The 27,850-nt window shown below is 38.2% G+C and overlaps 1 pseudogene; it reads left to right on the top strand.

Annotated features, from left to right (window-relative positions):
- Positions 1-380: 380 nt before the first annotated feature.
- On the top strand, positions 381-21,557 carry LOC103305292 (probable inactive 1-aminocyclopropane-1-carboxylate synthase-like protein 2; annotated as a pseudogene).
- Positions 21,558-27,850: the final 6,293 nt, after the last annotated feature.

Below are 27,850 nucleotides of genomic sequence, written 5' to 3'. Positions count from 1 at the left end.
AATCGTTTTTCAAAAATTATCCCAAGTCAATAAAATATCAAATTAGAAGCTCATATTATAAAGATTAGTTGAATGGCTTGAATTAAGTAATTGTTCTCAATCTTTTCGTTGGAAAGATAGAATTAATAGCAACTTTTAACTGTGTAACTTTTTATTATTCAGTTCAGAAAGTCAACATTTTTGAGTAAGTTATTTATGTCTTAAAAAAGACAATGATGCTTCAAGTTTACAATGCTAGACTGAACTGCTTCCCTTCATGCCTAAGGCTTACTACAATTACAATAAAGGGAAAACACTGATAAAAACCCATAATTGTGTGGAGAATAACTAAGAGCCATTAGAGGCAGAGATTTCAAAAAGCTCATAGAGAAGGTGGCATGATGAGCAGCGGCCAGGAAATGCAAAGGGTTAAAGTAGAGGAAGTTTCTGCAAAGCAGAAAGCCTTCTGCAGTCTCATAGACACAGGAAGACAAATCCTGTACTATATGGTCTCGCTTGTACGTGAAATAACAAAAATGTCACTGTTCCAGCACCCGAGTAGAACAATGATGCTCCAGTGGCTGCCATTTCCTAGGCTCCTCACCACCTCCCTTTACACCCTCTAAACTCCTAAAGTCCTGAGCACTGGGAAACTAGCTATAGATTTGTTGTTCAAATAAAAATAAACAGGTTACTCTTCTTGTCCTGGTAGTGACACTGACAGATAAGTAACTTTATCCCATAAAACAACTTAAAGGTCATAGGAACGATGGGCTAGGTATATAACTCCCAATAGAATGGAAATCAAACAGCAAAAGACAAAACAACAGTGGAATAAGAATTCTTCATTTTGTTGTATTTTAGTTCGTGAACATATATCATAAAAACGCAAACTTATGTGCATTTTAATTCAAAATTATGTAAACCGTTTTGGAATAGTGCTATGAATCCTTTTATTTTTATTCCAAAAAAAATAAAATAAGAGCCAACCAAACACTCATAAAGGAGAGGCATTTGGCATTGTTATCTGTTTTTAATTGTTTGTAATATTCAACATGGATAATTTTCCATGCTTTCCTCCCAGTAAGTCTGCAAATTGTAACAGTGTGAAGGTTAAGACAGCTGTGGGTGTAATCACAAAGGAAACATTTGAAGACAAGGCGGGCTAGCTTTTGCTCCTGGCATCTCATTATAACTTTTGGCAATGGTGTTTCCAGTCAAGAATTATTGACCTGAATTTTTGTAGCATCTCTAGGCTATGAATCAAAGGAGCTTTTATATTTTTACTAGAGGCCCAGTGCATGGATTTCGTGCACTAGAGGGGGGGGGTCCCTCAGCCCAACCTGCACCCTCTCACAGTTCAGGATCCCTCACTCCTTACCGCCCTCCTGCTCGCTGCTCCTTACTGTTCAGTTAGCTGCTCCTTAGCACTGCTGCGGAGGTGGGAGTGGCTCCCGCCGCCACCACCACCGCACTTGCCAGCCATGAGCCAGGCTTCTTTCTGGCTGAGCAGTACTCCTCCTGTGGGAGTGCACTGATCACCAGGGGGCAGCTGCTGCATTGAGCATTTGCCCCCTGGTGGTCAGTGTGCATCATAGCAAACGGTCGTTCTGATCATTCCACCTTAAAGGTAGCTTAGGCTTTTATTATATAGATACTAGTACATTGTACCGTATATGACGGAATCCAAAAATTTCGCTGAAGCCCCAAATAATATGTTTGTTTCCCAAACCTTTAAGTCCTTTATCTTGCAATAAATATGTAGATCCTTTGAGATTTAACTCAGAAAGCTGGCCTTAGAAGTGTTATCTAGGACTCACAGTTACTAGTTATTCTCCAGCTAACCCCCAATGAAAAGCTGTACTTCTTTTATGGATGAAAGTGTCTTTAAACTGATGAAGTTGTCTTTAAAATTACCTCAGTTTTCATTATTCATGTACACATAATTGGAATATTTTTCTTCCCTCTCATCTCCCCTCTCACCATATGATTAAAACTGTTGAAAACAAACAAACAAACAAACAAACAAACAAAACACAGAACAGTAAAAATAATATTCCAAATGTAAAATTATCTTAGAGGCACATAAAATATAAAAATCAATTCCTCCAAAAATCATTCTTAATGAAATAGAAAAGAATGTGATACATTGCAAAATCAAGTTTTTTGGCTCAGTGGATAGAGCGTCAGCCTGTGGCCCAAAGGGTCCCATGTTTGATTCCAGTCAAGAGCTCCTCCCAGGCCCAGGTGTGCAGGAGGCAACAAATCGATGTGTTTTTCTTACATTGATATTTCTCTCAGTCTTTCCCTCTCTCTTCCACTTTCCCTAAATATCAATGGAAAAATATCCTTGAGAGAGTTAACAAAAAACAACAACAAAAAATTAAATTTTGGTTTACCTTTCTTCCAAAGGTGCTTATTTTATAGTACAGTGTTTAATAAACTGTTGAGTTCTACACCTCATATAACATTGTGGATTTTAAGAGTCAGACAATTGCTTTCTTTGCTCTTGAACAGCAAAGTGAATTGCATGCTTCCTAGATCAGAATGCTGTTTGTGCATAACTGATCATCTTCTACCAGGTACACAGAAGGGAAGGCTACTTGATATTCTGCTGGGTCAAGTGATACTAAAATTGATAGCACTATCTTTCCGCTATTTGTCAAATATCAAATCATTTATTTTGCATTTAAAAATAAACAAAACCACAAATTGACAAGAACTTATATTCAATTTGTCTTAGTAACTAATTTATAGAAAAATTATTTTTTGTGAAATACTTGTGTGAAATATTAAAGAGTAATATTAAAGAGCACAGGGAATGACCACTCAGGGCAAGCCCTAGCTGCACCATATAGATAAGACCATAGCTGAATGTTACCCTAGGAATGACGTATGTAAACCTGATAGACACCTTCTGATTGTCGCGCTGTGATTGATAACCAGCTTGTACTCTGATTAACACTTGTGTGATGACATATGCTACTGATAGCCTCCTGGATTGCCAGGGGCCAGAACAGGCTTAAAAATGGGTCCCCAACTTCAGACATCGATCATCCTCTTGATACACTCTCCACACTGCCTTGCTCCATGCTGGCCGAATGGCCGAACCTCTGATCAAGAGACTTCAGTGGCCCTCCTCCCGCTGAGTCGACCCAATCAGACAGCCAACCACCCAAAGATGGATCCACCGCTTCCCACAGAGGATGCCACTATTCCCCAAGGACCCCGTTAAGCCTGAGCCCACAGCACCAGGAACCTTGTGAGTAATAAAGTGTGCTGTGTGATTTACAACTGCATAGTTTTGTGTGGCGTAATTCCTCTGGCAGTCTTAACTATCCTATATAATAAGAGAGGAATATGCTAATTATCCATTACACCTTGAGGCATAACGACCAACTATGTAAAGACCAGATCAGGGATCAGCAGGAGGGTGGGGCATTGAGCTACAAGTGGGCAGCGGAGAGCTACAGGAGGGGGCAGGGCAGCAGGCTATGAGGGGGAGTGGAGGGAGGGGGGTTAGGGGAGCTACAGGAGGGCAGAGCAGTGGGTGGAGAGCTATTGGAGAGTAGCAGCAAGCTACTGCCAAGCTACAGGTGCATGGATTCATGTGCAGGACTACTAGTATTAATATAAGGTCAGATGATAATGCCTACCCTCGGTCCTGCTTGCTTAGAGTAGTCTCTTCACTATCAACTACTTAATGTCCAAACATCTGCACGGTTAAGTTTATCTCAAGGGGCACCTTGGATAACGCCCCATATACTCTACTCAGACACAATTCCTAGGCAGTTTTGGGTGAAAAAGAATTTGAACAATGGAATTTGTCAATATTTTTTATAACTTTTTTTAGCTTCAAAGTAACTTTAGTAAAAGCTGCCATATTTGCATACAGTCAAACATTCAAATAGAATGTGTTACAATCAGCTAAGTTGCATAAAAGTTATTGGTACCTTAGACAAATACTACTCAGCCAGGGAAACTTGTTTTTACTTACACATAGGCACAATCCTTATTACTCAAATATCCAATTTCCCCTCCATTAGCTCAATGGTGAATATTTTAATCTAATATATAATTGTAATTTATTATAATTTAAGATAATTATAATTATATAACTTAAGCAAACTAATTCTGATTAAAGTCAGAACTCCTGTTCTAAAAAGATAATCAATCCATAATCTTTTTTTTTCTTTTTTTTAACCTTGGGGATTTTGAATAAAATTTTTATCCTACATTTTAGCCTGGTGGGGATTTTACATATACGGAAGTTTCCAGAATACAGGGTAGGACAAAAGTAGGTTTACAGTTGTGAGTACAAAAAACACAGAAATGCCCAGCCAGCTTGGCTCAGTGGTTGAGCATCGACCTATGAACCAGGAGGTCACAGTTCAATGGCCAGTCAGGGCACATGCCCAGGTTTTGAGCTCAATCCCTCAACAGTCTTGAAGCAGAATTTATTATTGTATTATTGTTTATGTGTTAACTATTGCATTAAATTTCATATGAACAACTGTAATCCTATTTTTGTCACATCCTCCATGGCCCCTATAACCTAAGTGTATTTTTAAAATGCAATGTCTGGTATTTATAATAACATGCTGTAATAATGAAAAATAAAGATTTTAATGCTAACGTTACATGTTGTTAAGCACATTTCTTGACACTCATGTCCTATGTCATATTTGAATTTATTCTTGCCTTCATTAATCCCACTGTGTATCTGTGTTAAACTTACATGAACAATAATTCCTCATTCCTAAACCCAGGTAAACTATCACTGCTTACCTTTGTCAGTGTTTGCAACATACACCATTTTTCAACACACTTTATTTCTATATAATATCATTTGTAAATGTGGAAGTATAATGTAGAAGGCTTAACTTATTACTAAGGCATTGGAAAAATGAATTGTAATTTAGATTCTAATGGCTCTTTGAACCCGATATATATCCTTTTATATGTAAAGTGGAAGTGGGGGAGGTAGAAGAGGGTAAAGAAGAGATCAATGGTGATGGAAGGAGACTTGAAGTGCGTGGTGATCACATGACTCAATATACAGATGATGTATCATAGAATTATACACTTAAAACCTATATAATGTTGAACAATGCCACCCTAATAAATTTGATAATTTTTAAATCCTTTTAGAACTTCAAAAAGCTAAAAACCTATAATAATGAGATTTTATTGTCAGAGTCAGCATAAGATTAAAGGCATACAATAAAAATGCTTTTCACTTTAATCTTCCTTTATGCATTTCTTTAAGAACTTACTGAATTTATTTGAGACCCAAGATGTCAATTGCATGTCCAGTTGCATGAAAGTGTTATATGATTCTTTAAAATCCAGATGTGAGCATTTGGGGATAGTAAGTATGTAGAGTAAACATGAAGATTGAAGCAGATACTAACTAACTCTGTCCCCACTTGAAACGTCCTCATCCTTAGACTTCAGCTAGATTGCTTCAAATACCTTTAAGAAATGAAGCCAAGCCCCCTCCACTCTAATATGACATTTTATTTTATGTGTGAAACAGTAAATACATCTGCACTCAAATTCAATAATTCCTAGGTGAGGTAGGCAACAGAAAGTTATATAAAAGCTCTTAAGAGAAATATCTTTTAAATAAATTAAAGGGGAAGATTCAATGTTAAGAGCACACTGGGTCCTAGTAACATAGAGTAAATAATAATAAACACCCGAGGCTCTAATAACTTAAATATGACATCTCTCAGAGGCACTATTGCAAGGAAATGTCACATATTATCCTATCAAGCAAGCCCTTCAATTCTAACTTACAGAACAAAATCAAATTGGTGATAGGTGCTGGTATATATGCTGAGATAAAGGGCCTTTTTTCTTTAACATATAATACTAAAAAACCTAGTGGAACAATGTTTTTATTCCTTGAAAATTTATTTGTCAGAAATCTACCACTATTAAGCCATTAAATGAAAGGTACTGTCTCTCCTCATTACTTAAATACAACGAGAAAACCTCACACATTTTATTTCTTTCACAAAAGAATTTGGTGGGATGTAATTTTGCATGCAGGGATCCTTTTTCCTCTAATTCCTTTCCCTGAGGATTAAATTATTTTTTATGGGGTAACAAGGTTTTCAAATCCTCTCTCAACTCATTTTAAAATGGTGTCAAAAGCAAGGCTTATTACATTGGATTTGTAGAAGTCTCAAGTTAACATCAATTCCTTTTAAATATTGATATGTAGAAAAAGACATACATTTTTTTTAAATCAATTGATGTGTGAGGGCTAAAACTCAGAATTTCCTTTCTCGATTTCTGATTCTAAATAAATTCTGAAGAATAAAGCTAGATTAAGGAAGAGTCCTACATTTTATTGGCTGCTCTGATTCGACTGTTAGACAAATCCAGAAACTGACCTACATGTCCTCCTCATTCATCTCTCAGAGACACAGCAGGTGAGGCACCTGTTTTACATCCCAGGAGTGTGAGCAGGCATCACTCTATATTACATCACCCTCGAGTGATTCCACACAGTTTTGAAAACTGAAATGCTTTGTATTTAAAAAAAAAAGAGTAATAAAACAGAGAACATAAAATTGTAATGTTCATTTTGTGTCAATCAATGCAAAATGTCCCTCTCCAAGATTCATGAAATGCCTTACTGTGCTGATGTAAGAGGTTCTTTAAATTTGCAGTACTGGTGAAAATTAGAGCGAGATATTCCTACAGGAGCCACAGAAAGCTCTTTTATTAGTCTTCTAACACAAAACATAGCGTTATCTTCAGAAATTTATTTAAATAAATTTTGCAGCATCCTCCTCTTATTAGTCAGTGCATTTATACACCTAAAGACATGTGGGTGTGGCTTTTTATTTCTAGGTGGTTTTTGTTGTTGTTGTTGTTGTTGTTGTTGTTGTTGTTGTTTTTAAATCTAGTTTCCAGGTCTAAAAGACCTCCTGGGTCAGGAGTCCTGGGTCTTTCAAGGTAAAATGTGAATGTTGTAAATTCATTTTCCAAGGAGATTTCCCCCCAGTTAAATAAATTAATTGCAATAAAGTTGTGGAGCATTTAGAATAGAACTGCTGAGATCTACAAAGGCATAATAAGTGTGTAAAGGAGAAAGAAAACAGTCATGAAGTAACAACCAGAATCATTTTTGACTAGTGTGTATTAACTCAAATGGACTTTCTAAAACTTAAAATTTCACTGTCAATCATTCAGGGCCATTTTAGTGGCAAAAGGCTCTGATTTTATCTGACTGGACTAAGTATCTTGCGCTCTGTATGCGATATATCTTGCTATTTATTTTTTCTTCAAATGTTCATGTTTATTCCCTAAGCTCTTTGATGAACAAAGTGTTAGATAAGCTCCTTAAACCTGGGATTAGGTCCCATCTCCCAGAAATCCACAGCATGAACTTGCTGTGCTGGGCTGTGGAGGATCAATACATGCTTTGAGGCACACTACTGGCCCCCTAAGCCCCTGAAATAGAGTTGCCCTTAAGAAGACACTAGCTCCCCAGCCAAGTGTCTGTCACAGGGAATGGTCCTGAGCAGCGCTGGCTCTCCGTGAAGTGCAGAGGGCATTTTTACTGGGGTCTTCTTGTGGAATGAAATTTGATAAAGCCTGATAAGCTCTACCTTACCTCTTCCGTCTGGTTACCTTCTTAGAAGCACAAAGAAGCTTGGAGACTGACTATCCCTCCCCCATCCCCATATATCCTTCACAGAGGGAAGGCAAAGTCAAGGACAAAGGTCACAAAGTAAAGTGTCTTAATTCATCCTTTCTACTTAATCTCATAGAAAACTGTGTAGGTAGGAATTAAGTTTCCTGGAAGAGAAAATTATATCAATAAAACATAAATGTTAAAAAGACCAACTACATTGTAAAGCCTTCTCATTTTTTCCCTAAAGTCCATTTTTGTAATATTGATTCCTATTCTAACCTTAGGTAATAGACAGTATCCTAAACTTGCCTTCACACTGGTTCTGGTTCAACCAGAGAGCTCTCTTCTACTTTCTTGTTTTGTTTTGTTTAATAACAAATTTCCTTAAATTATTATGATGATCATGATGGTTGTCTCTTTCTGTATGGGCTATTATAATTAGAACAAATATTGTGGGTTAAGTTAATTGAAGGATTTCATTTTATTTTAAAAATATTTTGATGATATTTGCTATGTGTTTAATTTGTAACATACTATATTGGAATTTAGGCAATATTGAAAACTGCAGGGAGCAGGCCTAAGCCAGCGGTCGGACATCCTTAGCACTGCCACAGAGGCGGGAGAGGCTCCTGCCACCGCTGCTGTGCCCACCAGCTGTGAGCCCAGTTCAGGGCTTCTGGCTGAGCAGCACTCCCCCTGTGGGAGCGCACTGACCAACAAGGGGCAGCTCCTGCATTGAGAGTCTACCCCCTGTGGTCAGTGCGCATCATAGCGACTGGTTGTTCTGCCATTTGGTCGATTTGCATATTAGCCTTTTATTATATAGGATTGCCTTCAACACACAGTAGGTTCCTTTTATTATTTCATAAACTAATGAATTGGTATTTATATTCTGTTTATCTCAAATTCCATGTCATCAGTTTCTTCTATTCTGTGTGTTTCCAATCTTTCATTTTGCATTGAAAGAACCTATCTTTTAACTTCCTAATTTTGCCTTCATAAGACTCTCTGGACCTACCCATGCCCTTCAACTTGCACACATGCCATTAGATACAGTCAGGGTTCCAGATGGTGAGTTTCCCAGCCTCTGCTCAGGAAAATAATTCTTAGAGTCAGTGTACATTTACCTAATAGTAATGTTCCAACACCCAAGGATTCCTCCTAGCCCTAATATGTAAAGAGCATGTTTGCAACTACAGAGATAAGAACTGAATGCAGATTTCATTTTAAGTTTTGTTCTATGAAAAATTACACCAAATGGTTGTTTTCTGCCTAGCTGGTGTGGCTCAGAGGTTGAGCTTTGACCTATGAACCAGGAGGTTACATTTTAATTCCTATTTGGGGCTCAATCCCCAGTCTAGGGTATGCAGGAGGCAGCTGGTCAATGATTCTTTATCATCATTGATGTTTCTCTCTCTCTCTCCATCTCTGAAATCAATAAAAATTAAAATATTAAAAAGATTGGTTCCTGTTATGAAATTCTGAAAACACACACACACATAGCTATATATGAATAAATATTCAATTACTGGCCAGCTCTACCAGGGGCCAAGAGTTAAAAGGAAATCAGATGCAGAATCTGAGAGCCCTGGCCCTGTTTGTGGTATGGCCCTTGTGCTTCAGCATGTGACACAGGCAGTTTTTATTGCTTTATTTCCTGAAATTTGGTAAAATATTTCCTACCATCCATCCCTGTCTCCCTCCCTCCTTCTCTTCTTTCCCATTCTTCCATAAATGTGAGCGGATTGCCTCTTGTGCACTCTGAATTGGGGATATAAGCAGAACTGATGTTCAGCTAGTGTGCATCTGTGTGGCTTTGCAAATGTCTTCTTCACGTTTTGGCAATCACTTCTCAGCATCCTCCAAAGCCCCCATTCCACTTACTGTTCTGGGGACCACTCCCTTCTCCATGATTTAGAAACTTAAACTCCAATTGCAATGCCTGCCACAGAGGGGTGTCATGGGCCCTGCTTCAGTGCTGGAGCAGGGGAATTTCTGGTTGTGAGACAGCCATGTCCAGCCACCCATTAAAATTCCCACCAGCTGGCTCTGGGCTTCAGCACTGGCTCCTTCCCCGGAGCTCAGAGGGACAAGCAGTACACTCACCAAACCTCATCCTGTTCAGGGAGGCTAAGACCCTGGAAGAGTAGGAGGAAGAGAAGGCAGCCTTCATGCTGGAGTTGGATAAATAAAAGATACCTAGTGCCCTTCCAGGAGCAGAGAAATAAGCAAGTTAAAATTCAATGGCTGGCTGCACTGTTCTGTTCAATAGAACTTTGTGCATTAAGTGGGATCCCTAACCTAACCTTGGCAGTTAAAGCAACATCAGAGGAAATTCCTTTTAAGACATACAGCCAAGAAAATTGGGGTGAGCTACAGAGAGAGCAGGGGGAACATCCCATGGAGAGGCTCCAAGGTTGAGTAGGATCCTGATGTCTTGGGGAACGTAAATATTTCAATGACAGGAGTACTGAGACTGAGAGAGGAGGGGGTGAAGTGGGAATTGGGGGAATAGAAATATAGGATCACGTGTGCCAAGATAAAGATAGTTTCCCACCTTTTTCTCTTCAGCCCAGCAGAGTTTGCTCTCTGAAACTAAAAACTAATCAAGTTCCCTAAATTCTGAAAAATTGCTCCATTCACTCCTCATCTCCCAAAGGAGTAAATCAAAGCTTCTATCTGTAAATCATATTTACAAAATGGTACTGAATTTTTTAATTGTGGAAGGATTGCTCTTCTTTCTTCCTATCATAACATTTAAATGGCCATATGTTATGGGAGCTAAGATCATTGACCATGGAGCCAGGAAATCTGGGGAGGACTTGAGGTTGTACCTCTGATTAATTCTATGATGTAAAAGTTATTCACCCACTCAGCCCTTATCTGTAAGACACAGATAATCATAGAACATGCAAAGTGTGTAGGAGACTGCCTGACCTAGAACAAGCATTCACTACACGTCAACGACCATTGATTTTCCTTAAATTATAACACTGACAGCAAGGAAATGGTCACAGAGAAAGCCGTATTTTTTTTTTTCCTGAAAAACTATTTGATTGTAGAATAATATCCTGTTTCAGGTATTATATAGTGTGTACAGCCTGGAAGGCAGAAAGTTATAAGGGCTTAATTTACAGTTATCTCAGTCAAGTAAATTAACATATTTTAATAACTTCCTACATCATAGTAATAAGCCTGAAGCAGTCCCGAATGTGTAGGCTGGGCTGGTGAGGCAGCCCAGAAGGAAACTAGATAAAGTGTAAACAATTCCAAAGATTATAGGCAGTTAATGGAATGGCGAGGATAAGATTATATCTTCAATGTAAAAGGACACCAAGACATAATTTAGGCAAATTAGATAGTTAAAACTATATCTAGCTAATAGAAAGCATATTGAATTACTGGTATTATTTCAAGTTTTTGTGTGTGTGTGTTTTTTTTTTTCTCTTCCAGAACCATCTTTACAATGCTTATGAAAGAATGTAGCTATATTTATAATAATTAGTGACAAGATCTAAAATTTCTTTTACTGTAGAGAAAACCTGATTGCCTCATACCTGAAAAGAACAACTAACCTAAATTACAGCTTCACTATGAAGTCCCAAATTCACCTCTATAAACACTTTATTATGCGCAGTATCACAAGGGACACAACTCCAAGCTCATTTAAATGCATTAGCACTTATAAGAACCCAACACGCAAATGGAAGCATGTATTGTTTGGCCTGGTATTAGGAAAACAAAACGTCTCTGAAATTTTCTCATTACATTTACTTTTCATCATCTTCACTTATTTCTCTTTAAATGGAGATTTTTTTCTATCCATTTCTTTTTATCTACATCTAATTTAGGCCAATTATGCAAAAAATTCTGCAACATTAAAAGGAAAAATTTCAATAGCCACAGCATAAGTATCAATGCTTCCCCTTAAGGTTGTTTTTCATACATGGGTAACTTAAAAACACTCATGTGGCAGAAGGGATATCAAAATTGCACTTTTTAAGTGTGTCACTTTTTCTAAAATCCTAGTATAAACTACTAATCTTTTTCTTTAATAAAACTGGGGGTGGTGGTGTCTGGTTCTCAGGACATTAGTCCACGTTAGTAACTGAGCCAGTATTATGCTTTATGTTGTACAATTTAGATTGTGTGTAAGCACTCATAAAACAAGTCTCCATCTTTTATAGTATACTAGAGGGCCGGTGCACAAAATTTGTGCATGGGTAGGGTCCCTAGGCCTGGCCAGCGATCAGGGCCCATCAGGGCCTTCCAGCTGATGGCCGAGGCCTTCCTTCACTCCACGCCACCCCCTAGTGGTCAGGGCATGTCATAGTAAGCGATCGAACTCCCAGTCTCCCATCAAACTCCCGAGTGGACACTTTGCATATTAGCCTTTTGTAAATATAGATGGCTTCAGATTATAAATATGCCCAAAGGCTCAGCAAAGGGCTTCTGACTATAAATAAACCCGTTTTCTCTGCTTTTTCAGACTTTCTAATGTCTCTGGATTCTTGTGTGTTCAGAAGCAAAGAAAAACATATTAGCTCTTTCCAGTTTTCCTTCCTATCCTCCTCCCCTTCCCCCCCCTTTTTTTTTGGCTATAAAGATTGCTTGTATATACAATTCTCCAGAGGGAAGTTCAACTACTATTTAATTTTTAAATTAAATATATGGGAGTGATATCATTTAATAAAATATATAGGTTTTAAGTATAGATTTCTATGATACATGATCCGTATATTGCATTGTGTGCTCACCACCCAGGCAAATAATCTCTTGCCACCATATAATTGAGCCCCCTTACCCTTTACTGTCACCACACCCCCTTCCCTCTGGTAACCACCATACTGTTGTCTGTGTCTGTGAGGTTTTGTTTGTTTTCCTTGTTTGTTTTTGTTACTTCCGGTTTTATATCTCACATATGAGTGAAATCATATGGTTCTTAATGTTTCCTGACTTATTTCACTTAGCATGATATTCTCAAGGTCCATCCATGTTGTCACAAATGGCACTATTTCATTTTTTCTTATGGCAGAATAGTATTCCATTGAACAGAAGTACATGTTCTTTATCTCATCTCTGGAAGGACAGTTCAGCTGTCCATGTCTTGGCTATCATGAACAATGCTTTAATGAACATAGGGGTGAGTATATCTTTGTGAATAAATGTTTTCAAAATTTTAAGGTAGATACCCAGAAGAGGGATTGCTGGGTCATATGGTAACTCTGTTCTTAATTTTTTGAGGTACATCCTTAGCTTGTAACTCTTATGTCCTTAAAAAAAATATACATATAATAGGTCTAAGTAGGTAGGAATTATACAAGGGTGCATAACCTGTGATTTTAACAAGACATCTAAATTTTAGATCTTTTAGAGATTTATAATTTTCTTCCACAAAATATGCAGATATTTAAAATAAAACTGATTACACAGTTGAAATTGCTAAACACTGCATTATATAGAAGCTTTAATGATTTTTTAAAACAAATTCTAAATAAAGAAAGGTAAAGATTAATCTTTAAAATTCATTCAAAATAGTATAGCTTCCACGTTTCTAATAGATTGACTTACGTGGCAAGAATGCTTAAATTATTGTGATTTTTATTTGAGAAACAATACACTAGCCAAGATGCAATCTAAAGGCCCATCAATAGGCGACTGGATAAAGAACTGTGGTATATATATATATATATACAAGAGAATATTACTCGGCTACTTACCACTGGTTTTTCAGTAGCAATTAAACACCATTTTAATTTCAGTCCAGCATCTACATGTTTTCAGTGTGTTATCTTATAAAAGGACCTATTTGCAGTTCTGTTCTATTGCACAGTCCATGTTTTTTTTTCTCTTTTCTTTCTTCCAATTTCAATGAAGTCTCCCTATTGTCTCATACATTTCTCTTGACACTAAGCTATGTACTGTATTCTGTTGGTGGCCTTTCCTGAGGATAATTGTAAAATCTGTCTTTTTCCAATTATGAGAGGTGTTCTATAAATTCTTTGGGGTGTATTTGTCTTGAGATGTGTGCCCATAACTCTCATTAATGTTGCCCATTTAAACTTGATCTAATGCTTTCCTTTTCTCTCTAAGTGACTCCAGTCTAGCGTTAATGCAGCTTTGTTTATAATCTCTAAACCACCCCCTTTCCTACATACAGTCTCTCCCAAATGCTATGCATGGAGGTCATTTATGAAAGTGTATATCACAAAGCAATATAAAACCAACTGCTTTTCTTGAAAGGTAAAATACTATTACTTCTTTTTCAGAAGCTCTACTGCCAATATATAAAATACAATATTTAAGCATGGTAGATTGAGAAAGAGTAATATTGAACTAAAACAAACTTAGCTGTAAAAATAACCTGCTTAGATTCGTCAATGAAACAAGGATCTATTGGAATGAAAGTTATAGAAGTTATGTCCTAGACAATATTAAAACATGACACACTCTTCATTTAAACTTGAGACTGTATCACTGGTCTGTAATTTTATTTATTATTGTGAATATATAATAAAGTTCTTTTTAATACATGTTCTCATGAATGCATGCTATCTGTGAAAGGCCCCTGATATCATACCATTTTCTTCAACTTTTATTTTTCAGCTTTCAAAATACCTCATAATGTCCACATTTTTAACTCACTTAATACCTTAATTTCCAGAACAAAATCCCCTATCATGACAGTAAATTTCAGCCCTATTCCACATGAGTTTTCCTATAATGTGTATAGAAAACTTGTCATCACCTAGGATATATAGTTTTTAAAAACTAGATGTTGTGTTACAGCCTTTTTAATTCCCTGTGATTTTTTTTTTCAGTTTTATTGAGAAATAATTAACATATAACACTGTGTAAGTTGCAGAGGTCCTCAAACTTTTTAAACAGGGGGCCAGTTCACTGTCCCTCAGACCATTGGAGGGCCAGACTATAGTTTATAAAAAAAAACAAAACAAAACACTATGAACAAATTCCTATGCACACTGCACATATCTTATTTTGAAGTAAAAAAACAAAACGGCAAAAACACCCGCATGTGGCCTGCAGGCCGTAGTTTGAGGACGCCTGGTTTAAGGCATTCAGCATAATAGTTAGATTTACATACACTGTGAAATGATTACTACAATAAATTCAGCTAACATCTATCTTATCATACGGATACAATAAAAAAGAAAAAGAAAAAGGAGAAAATCTCCTTGAGATGATCATTATTCTCATTATCCTTATAGCTGATCCTGTCCTTAAGGAACCTGTTCTCCCAGTGTATTTCCCCCTTAAAATTCCATTTCACAAGGTATTCAGCTATAATTCATTTGCTATTCTAACTTCCTACCACAACCATGTGTTCAAAATAAATCTTGGATACTCTCAATCATTTCATTTCTCAGGTCCAGCTCCAGGTAGCTCAGCATCATTAAGGAAAATATTCACAGAAAGACTCCATTAAAAACAGGTTTCTAGTTTTCTCTGGATTTTAAATATATATATATATTTCAGCCCTAGCTGGTTTGGCTCAGTGGATAGATAGAGCATCAGCCTGCAGACTGAAGGGTCCCAGGTTTGATTCCAGTCAAGGACATATATAGGTTGGGGTTTGATCCCTAGCCCTGGTAGGGGCACATGCAGAAGGCAACCAATCAATGTGTCCCTCTCACATCGATGTTTCTCTCTGTCTCTCCCCCTCCTTTTCATTCTCTCTAAAATTAATCAATGGGAAAATGTCTTCAGGTGAGGATTAACAACAATATATATATATCCTATCTAAAAAAAGAGTAATATGCAAATTGATCATAACTCCAACACACAAGATGGCCACCCCATGTGGTCAAAGATGGCTGCCCCCATGTGGACACAAGATGGCTGCCCCCATGTGGACACAAGATGGCTGACACAAGATGGCCAGCAGGGGAGGGCAATTGGGGTTGATCAGGACTGCAGGGAAGGGCAGTTAGGGGTGAAGGGGCCAGTAGGGGAGCAGTTAGGCATCAATCAGGCTGGCAGGCAGAAGAGGTTAGGGGTAATCAGGCAGGCAGGCAAGCAGTTGGGAGCCAGTAGTCCTGGATTGTGAGAGGGATGATCAACTGCCCATTTAGGTGGGATCAGGCCTAAACGGGCAGTTGGACATCCCTTGATGGGTCCCAGATTGGAGAGTTGGAGAGGGTGCAGGCTAAGCTGAGGGACACACACCCCCCCATGCACAAATTTCATGCACCGGGCCTCTAATATATATATATATATATATATATATATATATATATATATATAGCTAATATGCTAACTGTCCCCTCAACCAGGAGTAGGCCAGCAGGCAGAGGGGACAGAACACTGTTAAATTTGTAACAACCACCCATGTCCCCTCCCCCTGGCCAGGCTGGCCAAATGCCACCCCACCCATGCACAAATTCATGCACTGGGCCTCTAATATATATATATATATATATATATATTGAGTGGCCAGATTATTATGCATTCAGAGATCATAATAATCTGTCCACTCAGTATATATATATTTGATCAACTTATTCAGGCCTTTTTCTATTCTCCACTATTGTTGCTTTGAACATCAACCCTCCAATCCCATTGTCCTTATTTCCAGCTCATCACCTTAGCTTCTTCTTTACAAAAGTAAAAACAATCATGCTCTCTTCTTTCCTCACTTTTCACTCTCACTTTGTCTTCACTTTTCACTTTCACTTTGTCTTTCCTTCAGGCTCAGGTGAAAATACTCCCTATCCGTTCCAAGGCTGCAATCTTCTGCCTCCTCCAGAATCATGTAAAATTTTGTTCACTCCTCTCCTGTGTCTTTAAGCTTTTACTATCTCTTCTCCTTCCTACCTTCTCCTCCTACTTCTATAAATCCATTACAAATATGTTAACATGACTTTTTCTAACATTCTTTTCTTTAGGCATCACCCTATATACCCTGCTTTCCTTTCCATGCCAAAGTTAGTTTACAAAGATGATTGTCTTTACTGGCTTCATTTTCTTAAACTCTATTCTTTCTAAAATCCATTGCAATCTCAGAATTTTATAATTTTTGAAAATAGGTTGATAATGTTTTACATGCAAGATCCAGCAATTTTTTTACTGACCCTCACTTTGTTTAATCTGTATTATTTTTGTGGTATATTTCTTTTATAGTTTTGCTTTCAATATTATTTTGTATTAGTATCAGGTGTACAGCATAGAGGACAGACAATTATATACTTTGCAAAGTGGTTCCCCTGATATTTCCAGTACCCATCAGGCACCATACATAGTTATAGCAATATTAATGACTACATTTTCTAATCTGTACTTTACATCTCCATGATAATTTTTGTAACTACTAATTTGTACTTCTTAATCCCTTCACCCCTTTCACCCAGTCCTCCAAACCCTCTTCCCTCTGGCAACCACCAGTCTTCTCTCTGTGTCTGTGTGTCTGTTTCAATTATGTTTGCTTATTTATTTTGTTCTTTAGATTCCATATATATGAGTCATTTTATTATTCTAGTGTTACATCCAAATGCTCTTATTTTCTTTTTTTAAATATATTTTTATTGATTTCAGAGAGGAATGGAGAGAGCTAGAGAGATAGAAACATCAATGATGAGAGAGGATTATTGATTGGCTGCCTCCTGCACATCCCCCAGTGGGGGAGATGGAGCCCACAACCTGGGCATGTGCCCTTGGCAGGAATCGAACCTGGGACCCTTTAGTCTGCAGGCCAACGCTCTAACCACTAAGCCAAACTGGCTAGGGCTGCTCTTATTTTCTTTATTCTCCTAGTTCAGGTCCTCTCATATTGTGTTTGTTTGTTGTTGTTGTTTTTTAATTACACTATTCCATTTTACTGGTAATTCTCCTCATAGGATTATTTTAATTAGTTGCAATAATTTTTGTTGAAATAGCAAATATCTAACTCCAATTGATTTAAACAGACAAACAAAATATATTGGGCCACATGGCAGAAAATTCAGAAGGCTGAAGCATGGCTAGAATCAAGCATACAGCTGACAGTATCAGTTGGTACCTCTCCGGGCTACAGTTTTGCTTATGCCTTTGTTGGCTTACATCTCAAGGTCTTTCTGTTTGTTCTCTTGGTGGTAATCTCATCTAATTTCTATCAATTTGGTACTGTGGTTAATATAAAAAGCCTATCACTTGATTATAATCAATAAGTATTAGCTATACTTGATTTGTTAGATGTTTTTTTAGAAAGACTGGAGGAAGTTGTGCTTGAATTGGCCATCTCTGAGACTCATGACCATCTTATAATGAGGAATGTGTTGTTATCTATTAATTTTTTAAAAATCAGAATACAGAAGCCCTGATGCCAAAAAAAGAAAAATGTTTGACAGGCTAAAAAATAGATACTAACTATCTGAAATACAAATCTGATAACGAGACTAATACAGCCCAAATTCATGAGTCGAATTCAGAGCTCTTTATACACTGCCCACTGGGGTTTTCAGTTCAACTTTCACTACTTCCTGGCTTCTGATAGCTCAATCCTTGCCACACTGGGACTCTTAGCTCCTTGAAGTTATAAACTGTAAAGTACTTGCTTTTAAATTTCCAGCATTGGGTAAAATGCTGAGAAGAATGTGCCTGAAAGGGTTCCAGGTGTAGAGTATAAGCTCAGTAAATATTTGTGAACTCAAGTCTCTGTAAGTAGCTGAAATCATGCAGGAATCAGCTGAAATAAACAATTTATCAATGCAAATGGAGCAAATTATAATATGCATTTACATTAACCTAATATTTATAAGGACAGAATGATTTACTTATTTTATCTTGATATTTGAAGTTTATTTCAGGAACACATTGCTTAAGTAAAAATAAATAAATAAATAAATAAATAAATAAATAAATAAATAAATAAAACAATAAGGACTGGCTGTCCTCTATGCTCTCCAAATGTTTTTGAAATTTAGTGCAAAATGTACTTTTCCATCAGCCTACCCTCAGTTAATGACCCATAGCTACACTGAAGTTACTTCTCTTTGTAACATTTTGGCACAGTTTTTAGCTATTCAGTAATTATTCCAAATACTAAATAATTCTCTCCACCATATTTTGCACAAACAGCTACAATTAACCTAGTTTTAAATGAAACTCCAAAAATTAGTTAAAAGATATTAAATTTGTAACAAGTCCATGCAAAAACAGCATAAAAACAATCACAAACCCCACTAATCTACTTTATATACACAATTATCTTTTCTTCATAAAACTATATTTTATATAGTGTTGGTTCTCTCTGATGTAGGAAATTTATCTGTATAGATTGATTGCTATAGAATGTAGGACTCAATATAGTATTTTACTTAAGGTCTCAGAAAACAGGAAAACCATATCTGTCGCATTCTAAGCATCTATCTATAGGTCACATCCAAGTTCAATAAAGACATAAAGACATTTTTACAGATGATCTCAAGGAGATATGTCTGGAATTGCAATAGATATTTCATTGCAGAACTTGATATGCCAGGTCTTGATGAGCCTACGAACAATTAAATCTCCACAATTATTTTTCATTTATGTTTTTACTCATTCAAAAAACATCCAAATAAATAGAGGAGTTAAATGTGAGCTGTATACATATGGTTATTTCATATCCACTGTAAACTTCAGCTAGAAAATAACCTATTTAAGGGAAGGCATCATTCCTCATCCACATATGTTGCTTACCTAACCCGACACCTGGCGGCATATATGTGCCACATAGGTGTTAGCTGTGCTGCAATGCAACTAATTTACACAAACATGAGGTTCCAGCCAGCCTGTTGAGACCACAACAAAGACCCAGAGTATGAGTCACCCTCCACAAGCCCTGGGGCCAGATGAGGGGCCAGGGCCTTAGAAACCTGAGCCCCCACACCCATTTGATGGAGCTGATCTGGCACTTGCAGCAGACCCCAGAGGACTACATCATGCATCTGGAGACCAGGCACCTGCAGCAGGACCTGGTGCTGGAGAAGCAGAGGCACAGTCAGGCCACCAGGGAGCAGGAAACCATCCTCATCCACAGTGTTCAATCTCTTACACTCTGGGGCCACTAATAGTCTGGAGTTCCAACTGCTCCCCACCACCACCACCTTTCTCTGGACTCTAGGCGTGATGTTGGAGGTGGGCAGCAGGCCCAATCAACCAGACAGCCTAAGTCACTAACTGAGTGATTTGGAAGCTGCATTCATTGGTCATGACATGTGCAACCATGGGATTGACATCTCTGCCTTATACTACTCCAGCTAGACTACACGAACTACCAAGGGAGACAAGTACCATGGAGACAAGAAGACCTTGGGCTTCCTTGACCTTAGTGTCAGTGGACACAGCTCTGCATTGATTTGATGACAAAAAGGCTGCCCAACCAGCATGGCACAGTGGTTGAGCCTCCACCTATGAACCAGGAGGTCGATTCCCAGTCAGGGCACATGCTGGGGTTGGGGGCTCAATCCCCAGTGTGGGGCATGCAGGAGGCAGCCGATCAATGATTCTCTCTCATCATTGATGTTTATCTCTCTCCTTCCCTCTCCCTTCCTCTCTGAAGTCAATAAAAATATATATTAAAAAATAATAAAAAGTTGAGCTCCATGGATAGAGCGTCAGCCTATGGACTGAGGGGTCCCAGGTTTGATTCCGGTTGAGGGCATGTACCTTGGTTGTGGGTACATCCCCAGTAGAGGGTATGCAGGAGGCAGCTGATGGATGTTTCTCTCTCATTGATGTTTCTAACACTCTATTTCTCTCCCTTCCTCTCTGTAAAAAAAATCAATAAAATATTTTTTTAAAAAAAGGTTGAGTCAGAGTGAAATGAACAACATTGATGATGCCCTTCTGCAAAATTCTGACTGGAGAGGACGAGCATTCCTGTGGGAAGAAGTGGCTCAAATTCCTGGCCTACTACTGCAAGGCATTTGGCCAGCTTGATTCAAAAATGTGGTTGTTCTAAGTGGCTGCTGCTCTGTATTCTTCACCTAGACCATGGTCCTGTGTGATCCAGGTGAGGCCTTTCTGACCCCCACCCAGTTCTATGCTGGTTTCACCTTTATTCCCGCCTGTATGTGAAAATTGAGCTGATTCATGTCCATCTGGACAGTAAGATCACTGAGGTGAACACTGATCCCTTCCAGCTGACTGTGGACAAGTTGGAGAAAGCCCTGCTTGAGGTTAGGCTTAAGGGAAGAAAGATCAAAAGCCTTGTGTTCACTAACCATAATCCTCTGGGAGACATCTACTCCCGGGACTCACTGAAGGAATATCTAGAATTTGCCAAGAGGTACAACCTACATGTGATTACAGATGAGATTTACATGGGAACTGTGTTTGATGAGTCCATCACATTCCACAGTGTTCTGAGCAGGAAAGATATGCCTGACCCCAACAGGACCTGTGTGATCTGGGGCACCAGTAAGGGTTTGGAGATCTCTGGCATCCATTAAGCACTCTGTACACCCACAACAAGGATGTGGCCTCTGGCATGAGCCCTTTTGACTTCCTCCACAGCATTCCTACCATCACCAAGCACAATGTGTGTTGGCTTCTCCAGGACACAGAATGAATTGACAACATGTACTGCCCACTAATCACTCCTGGGCTGTAGGCAGCTCACAGGTATATCAATAACACATTGAAAGCATTAAAGTTCCCTTTTCTCAATCATATCTCAAGCCTCTATGTCTGAATCAACTTGAAAAAGTACCTGAACCTATCCATATTTGAGAAAGAGCTGCTCCTTTATCACCCCTTCTTGGACAACTAGCTGATATTATCCCCTGACAAGTCTTGCATATGCGAGGAGCCTGGCTGGTTGCACCTCACCTTTTATGATAACCACCTCTGCCTAAAAGTCACCATGCATCAGTTATCTCAGGCACTAGAGGAGCATAGGCAGTATCTGACAAAAAAGAAAATTAAGAATGCACTGAGTGAATAAGTGGTCTGCCTCCCAACCAGCAGCTCCAGCCAATCACATGTTCAGGGTATCTTTGACATCAGTGTCTGGTCCAAAAAACTGTAGTATTGACCGCTTCCTGTGACAGCAAACAGTGGGCTTCTCCAGAAATGGACTCATCTGACCCAGTCACATCACCCTCCTTTAGCTGAGAATCTGTCAGTCTGGAAGCTTTGCATTTTTTCATTCTTTGCTGGCAATTTTGTGCTGTGAAATGATTTTAGGTGAGGTTTGGGGTGGGAAAGCTTGTAGGAATATATATATATATATATATATATATATATATATATTTTCTCCAAAGACATAGAAAATACTTGATGAGATAATTTAATCAATTGATTAGAAAAGGAGAAGGTTCTGAAGATCTGAAGAGCTGGCTCTCCTCCCAAGCAATTGGTTAATTTCTCACTGTGTAAATTTTAGCACTACATTGAAAATTAGGAAACTTGAATTCTAAGAATATCAATAACCTAAAATAAATTTGTGTTCTCTGTGTATGTAAAATTAAGGTTTTTGCATGATGTAATCTTGAAGTTCCACTTCTACTTTAAGATTCTGTGAATGGCATGGACTTCAAGAAGAAAAGATAATTTTTGACATTCTCCAGGGAATCTACACTAATAAAAGAGAACCATGCAAATGACCATCACTCTGTTACACTACCAGCCAATCAAGAGTGAGTATGCAAATAACCCAACAAAGATGGCGACGTCCATAGCGGCCAGGCAATGCTGGAGCTGCTGGGATCGGAGACACAAACCTGCAGAGGGGCCGGGCACTCAGCAGCCCCAAGGCCCGCCACCATGGTGCTGGGGCTGCTGGGGGCCAGATGGAGACACAAACCCACAGTCCTGGCACCCAGCAGCCCCAAGCCCCACAGCCGAGGCGCTGGGGCTGCTGGCAGGGAGGGGCAGCAGAGACACAAACCCACAAGAAACCTGTGGAAAGGGAGATAAACTATCATAACTTTATCTCCCTTTACACAAGATTAGAAAATTAACCCTGGTTTATGTAGTGATGTGGCCCACACCTTTCTATAAGCACAGGGTATGTTATGACACTCCCAGGAAGGTCTGGTCAGAATACCGTCTCCAGGGAATAACGCTACTGTAGCAAATCATCTAAGAGAGGAAACAAGCTTTTGTTGGGTTTATTCTGAAGGTCAGACAGCATGCCACCCCAACATATGCTGTGTTGTTATATTGATTATCTTGAGCTACAGATGCTTGAAAAACAGCAAATGCATGCAGAAGCTTTCACTGAAGTCTCCTAATCTGCCTAAAATCAGACCCCTGAAAAGGAGCTTAAATGTCATAGGTCCCCTTGACGGGAGAAGTGTCATTAGGCAAAGAAAACTGACTCCTGTCACAGGACAGGAGAGTAGAAGTTGACATCACACCCAAACTTTGTTACAAACTATTTCCTCCCACTCCCATTCATCTTTCCTAAAAATCATTTACTCTCCTCTAAGAGGCCTACATCTCCCTTCTCCTTTCCCTAGGAAGAAAGTATTTAAATCTGCATTCTAAGCCACCTTGGGGAGTTACTCATTTTTCCCTGGGATCTTTCACATATACACGAGATACACATGTTAATGAACTTTTGTTTTTCTCTTGGTGATCGGTCTTTCATTACAAGGGCCTCCACTAAGAACTCAGAAAGGTAGAGGAAAACTATTTTTCCTCCTCCATAATTCTATCTCGGGAAATCAAGTCCCCAGCTGAACAATGAGGTTGGCTCAAGTACCAAGCAGTCCCAGCTGACGGGAGGGAAGCTTCTAGTGAGAAATCAATGATATTGACATCAAAGTGGAATGGAGGGCACAACATGGTTGCTGGTGGGAGTTTAAAGTGGTTCAACATTTTTGGAGGATGATTTGGCAAATTCAATAGAAATGTTCAAGGTACATCCAAGAGTCTTCTTCTAGGAATCACATCTGCTGAGATAAAGCACAAGCGCATAAGCCCTGGTCAGAACCCAGGATGCTACTGCAGGCTCCCCTTCCACAATAGGAAAACCTGGGAACAACCTGCATTTTTAGGACAAGGTGGCATCTATACTAATAAAAGGATAATATGCTAATTAGACTGAATATCTTCTGGACGACCTTCCGGACATCCTTTTGGACAAAGATATGTTGGCGGGGCCAAGGCAGAGGAGGTTAGAGGTGATTAGGCAAGCAAGGGAGAGCAGTTAGGGGGATCAGGCCAGCAGGGGAGAGCAGATAGGGTGAACAGGCTGTTAGGGGAGAGCAGTTAGGGGGATCAGGCCATCAGGGGAGAGCAGTTGAGATCAGGCCAGCAGGCAGGTGAGCGGTTAGGAGCCAGAGGTCCTGAGGGGTCCCAGATTGGAGAGAGTGCAAGCTGAGCTGAGGGGACCCTCTTCCCATGCACAAATTTCGTGCACCGGGCCTCTAGTACAAATATAAATATGCATTGCCCAGTGAATTCATAAACTTAGCAGTATTTTTGCAATCAAACAAAACTTGCCAACCGGCTGGCATAGCTTAGTGGTTGAGCATCATCACATGAACCAGGAGGTCACGGTTCTATTCCAGGTCAGGGGCACAAGCTGGGGTTGTGGGCTCGATCCCCAGTGTGTGGCATACAGGAGGCAGCCAATCAATAATTCCCTTTCATCATTGCTGTTTCTATCCATCTCTCCCTCTCCCTTCCTCTCTGAAATCAATAAAAATATATTTTAAAAAAACTTGCCAATAATCTATATTGCACTAGGATTATAATAATATCTATTGTTTGTATAACACTTTAAGTATAATGTAAACTTTAGTTAGTAGTTTACAAGGTCATTTCACTTACATTACTTTAATTGACCCTGAGAGGAATATATATGTTTATATAAATAATCAAAGTTGGTATCATACTTCCATTTCCCTTCCCCTACTTTTACATCCCCCAAGGTAACTGAATTTTAGAAAACTTAAGTGATTCACTGAGGTGCACACAGCTGGCAGTCATTGGCCTTTTTTGACTAAGTCAATATTCTAGGTGGTAATGTCAATGCTATTTCCTGGTTGGTGCTGGATCTGTCTGCAGCCCAATTATGCCTTATTGGCTCTCATTTGTTTTTAACTTGAATGCCAAAATTCAGTCTGATGTTCTAGATCTCTCTCATAAGATGTAGACCCAGCTATCCAACTGCCTACTGGGTATTATAAATTGGATATATTCTAAAACTATCTATGGAACAATACTTTTGAACATGTCTCTCCTAGACCAAAATAAGCATACTTCCTGGTACAGAAAAGGACACCACTCATTATCTATTTGCTTGAACTAAAAATCCTTTTATCCTGCAGTCAATCTTGGGTGGAGAAAAGGATACTGATAAGAATTGGTAAAGGGCAAGGTTGGTAGGAGAGACTACAATACAAGTACTTGAGGAAATGAAAAATAACACAAAGAAGGGTTAATAACTATCATTCTACTTCAAATTGACAATTTTTCTTTTTGAGACTTTCCAATTTGAGTAACTTCAATATTGCTGAATAGAAATTTAGGCATTTTCTGTAACACTCAAGAAATTCTCTCTTTTATAAGAGTAACTACAAAATCAAAATGCTGCAAATCGTCACAGATAAAATATTTTATGTTTGATTTCTAGCCTAGAAATAATGTCCTTTGGCCATTTCTCAATGAATTCTGATGGTTTCTTTTTGGTAAATAACAGTATAAATATACCTTTCTTTTATGAAATTTGCCTATGTACCTTATCACTGAAATTTTATTTTCTTGATAACATTTTAATTTCTACTACTTCTGTAAAAAAAAAAATATTCCTGGATTAAAATACTATGAGAACATACCAGCTCAGAGTCAAATACCTCTGGGACTGTATGAAATGTGTGATAGAACTGCCCAAGAAAAAAGCTTAAATATTGGTCAAGGTGAACATTAGTTCATTATAACATTAATAAATATACTTATATAAATATTAAATGAAATACGTATATTATTTCATTTTCCTTAGGATATAGTGTACAGTGACTTTTACTTTTAACTAGTAAGCAATGAGATTCCAATTGTATCATATGTTGTATATTCTTTTCAGGAAGAAAAACACTTCAGACAATGGCCATTGTAATAATTTTTGTGGATTTTGGTAGCTTCCAGGCACACATTATGCTCTTGGATCTGACTTAAACCCACCTTTTTTTCAACTAGCATAAAAATAAAAGAAACTTAAACATCATATGGATTTCCCAGTTTATTTCAATAATGAAGAACATAGCCTCTGGACCCAGAAATTTTGGGTTAAATCTGGCCCCTGTAAAAATAGTTCTGTAATATAGGGATATATATATATATATATATCACCAATTGAACAATCAGTATGCAAGGCCTCTAAGACAAATTCAAAGGGAAATAACTATATATGCAAATCACCCATTAAGTAAAATTCAAAGTATGTTATTTTCCTTTTAATACTAGCATTTGAATAATATGGTCATTTAAAATGCTCCTAATTATTTCCAACTATTAAATAATTTATAATTTACTGATGTATGTCAAAATAATTAGCTGTCAGAAAGGAGAAAAGCATGTTTTATTCTGTAAAAGCGAAAAACTTCTATCACCTATGACCTGCTTTGATTATATTGGTTCAATAATGTCAGACAGTTCCCTTCAACCAAGAATTTATGTCTCTTGCAACTACCTGATGACTTACTCTGTGTTCTGCTTAATCTTGCTATTCGACTGAGATTAACCATGTGAAACAAAATAAACCTGACATATCAGAATAATTTGACAATTAAGAAAAGTATCATTATCTTATAAATAACTTAAATGAGTACCGAACAAAAGGAAAGCAAAATGAATCTTGCCTTTTGTTTCATCACTTGCTTCAGATTCAAGGTCAACTTATCAGCTCCTCATGGTTTTCCTAATGTAATAATCAAGCCTTGCACAGAGTGAAACCCTGGAAGTCAGGAGGAAGAGTCAAATGCCAGGTGGGAGAATAGTGTGAATAAAATAATCAAAAAGGAATTAACCAGAATAGTATGTTTTTTCCCCAAAATACATAATTCTTTATGAGATGACAGGTAATATATTCTCGTGTCATTGTAAGTGCTGCTAGCTAAAAGCACTTGCCACTTATGATACACTACATTTTATCTGGCAGTCCGTGATGCCAGATCCTTTGGGAAATGCAAAAAATATATATACCCTCATTAACAGTGTGATAAGTATTTGAAAGCTGTGCCAACATTTAAGTCATGTCTGCCAATTGAAATGGGGAAATGTTCTTTATTGATTGGAGAAAGAATCTTGTTTGAAGATAATTGACTCCAAGTCTTTCATTGATAGAATACCACCTCCGAAAGAAACATATGTTCAACTTAGAAAACCAAGGTTAGATGTAAAAGGCTGATCACCTTTTCTTTACTCAAGCCCAGTTCCTGTTGCCTTAGGTAAAAATTCTCTCTGCCTGTGAATCAAAGGTTTATAGATCATCGGGTGTACTTTAGAAGCAGAAAAAGAAAAAAATCTTCAAGTAAGAAGTTTATAAACAAACAGAGCAGAAGAGAGGTAGAGAGCCAGGAATCTCTCATAGAAAAAGGTGGGAATAGGGTGGAATGGTCAAGAAACAAAATATAGCTATATATATATATATAAAAAAAAAAGACACACACAAATCACATTTTACTGCACTAAAACAATCACTACAAAGATGTTGGTACAAATGAAATGCTCAGTTTTGGAAAAGTTTGGTTTCAGATGCCAATGAAACATGCAAGTAAAAAGATTAACCATGTGAAACAAAATAAACCTGACATATCAGAATAATTTGACAATTAAGAAAAGTATCATTATCTTATAAATAACTTAAATGAGTACCAAACAAAAGGAAAGCAAAATGAATCTTGCCTTTTGTTTCATCACTTGCTTCAGATTCAAGGTCAACTTATCAGCTCCTCATGGTTTTCCTAATGCAATAATCAAGCCTTGCACAGAGTGAAACCCTGGAAGTCAGGAGGCAGAGGAAATAAATCACCTGTTGTTATTACTCAGTGTTGAGGTGGAGACAGAAACTAACACAGTCACAAAGGGAAGATGCCTAAAAACGGAGTGCCAGGGGACTATGAGAGTGAATGCGGTGGAAATCAGACATATCAGCAGTAAAAGTGAGAAGCAAGAGAAGTGAGGTCAAGGGAAAATCAGAGGGGCGTGGCAACCCGGAAGCCAAGGGAAGAAGCTCTCCAGGAGAAGGGAGTAATGGACTGTTTACAATGCTGCTGGAAGTCAAATAAA

The sequence above is a fragment of the Eptesicus fuscus genome, chromosome 4, assembly GCF_027574615.1.
Source record: "Eptesicus fuscus isolate TK198812 chromosome 4, DD_ASM_mEF_20220401, whole genome shotgun sequence".
NCBI classification, from domain to species: Eukaryota; Metazoa; Chordata; class Mammalia; order Chiroptera; family Vespertilionidae; genus Eptesicus; species Eptesicus fuscus.
The sequence above is the reverse complement of the archived record's forward strand: the minus strand, read 5'-3'. Positions and strand labels throughout refer to the sequence as shown.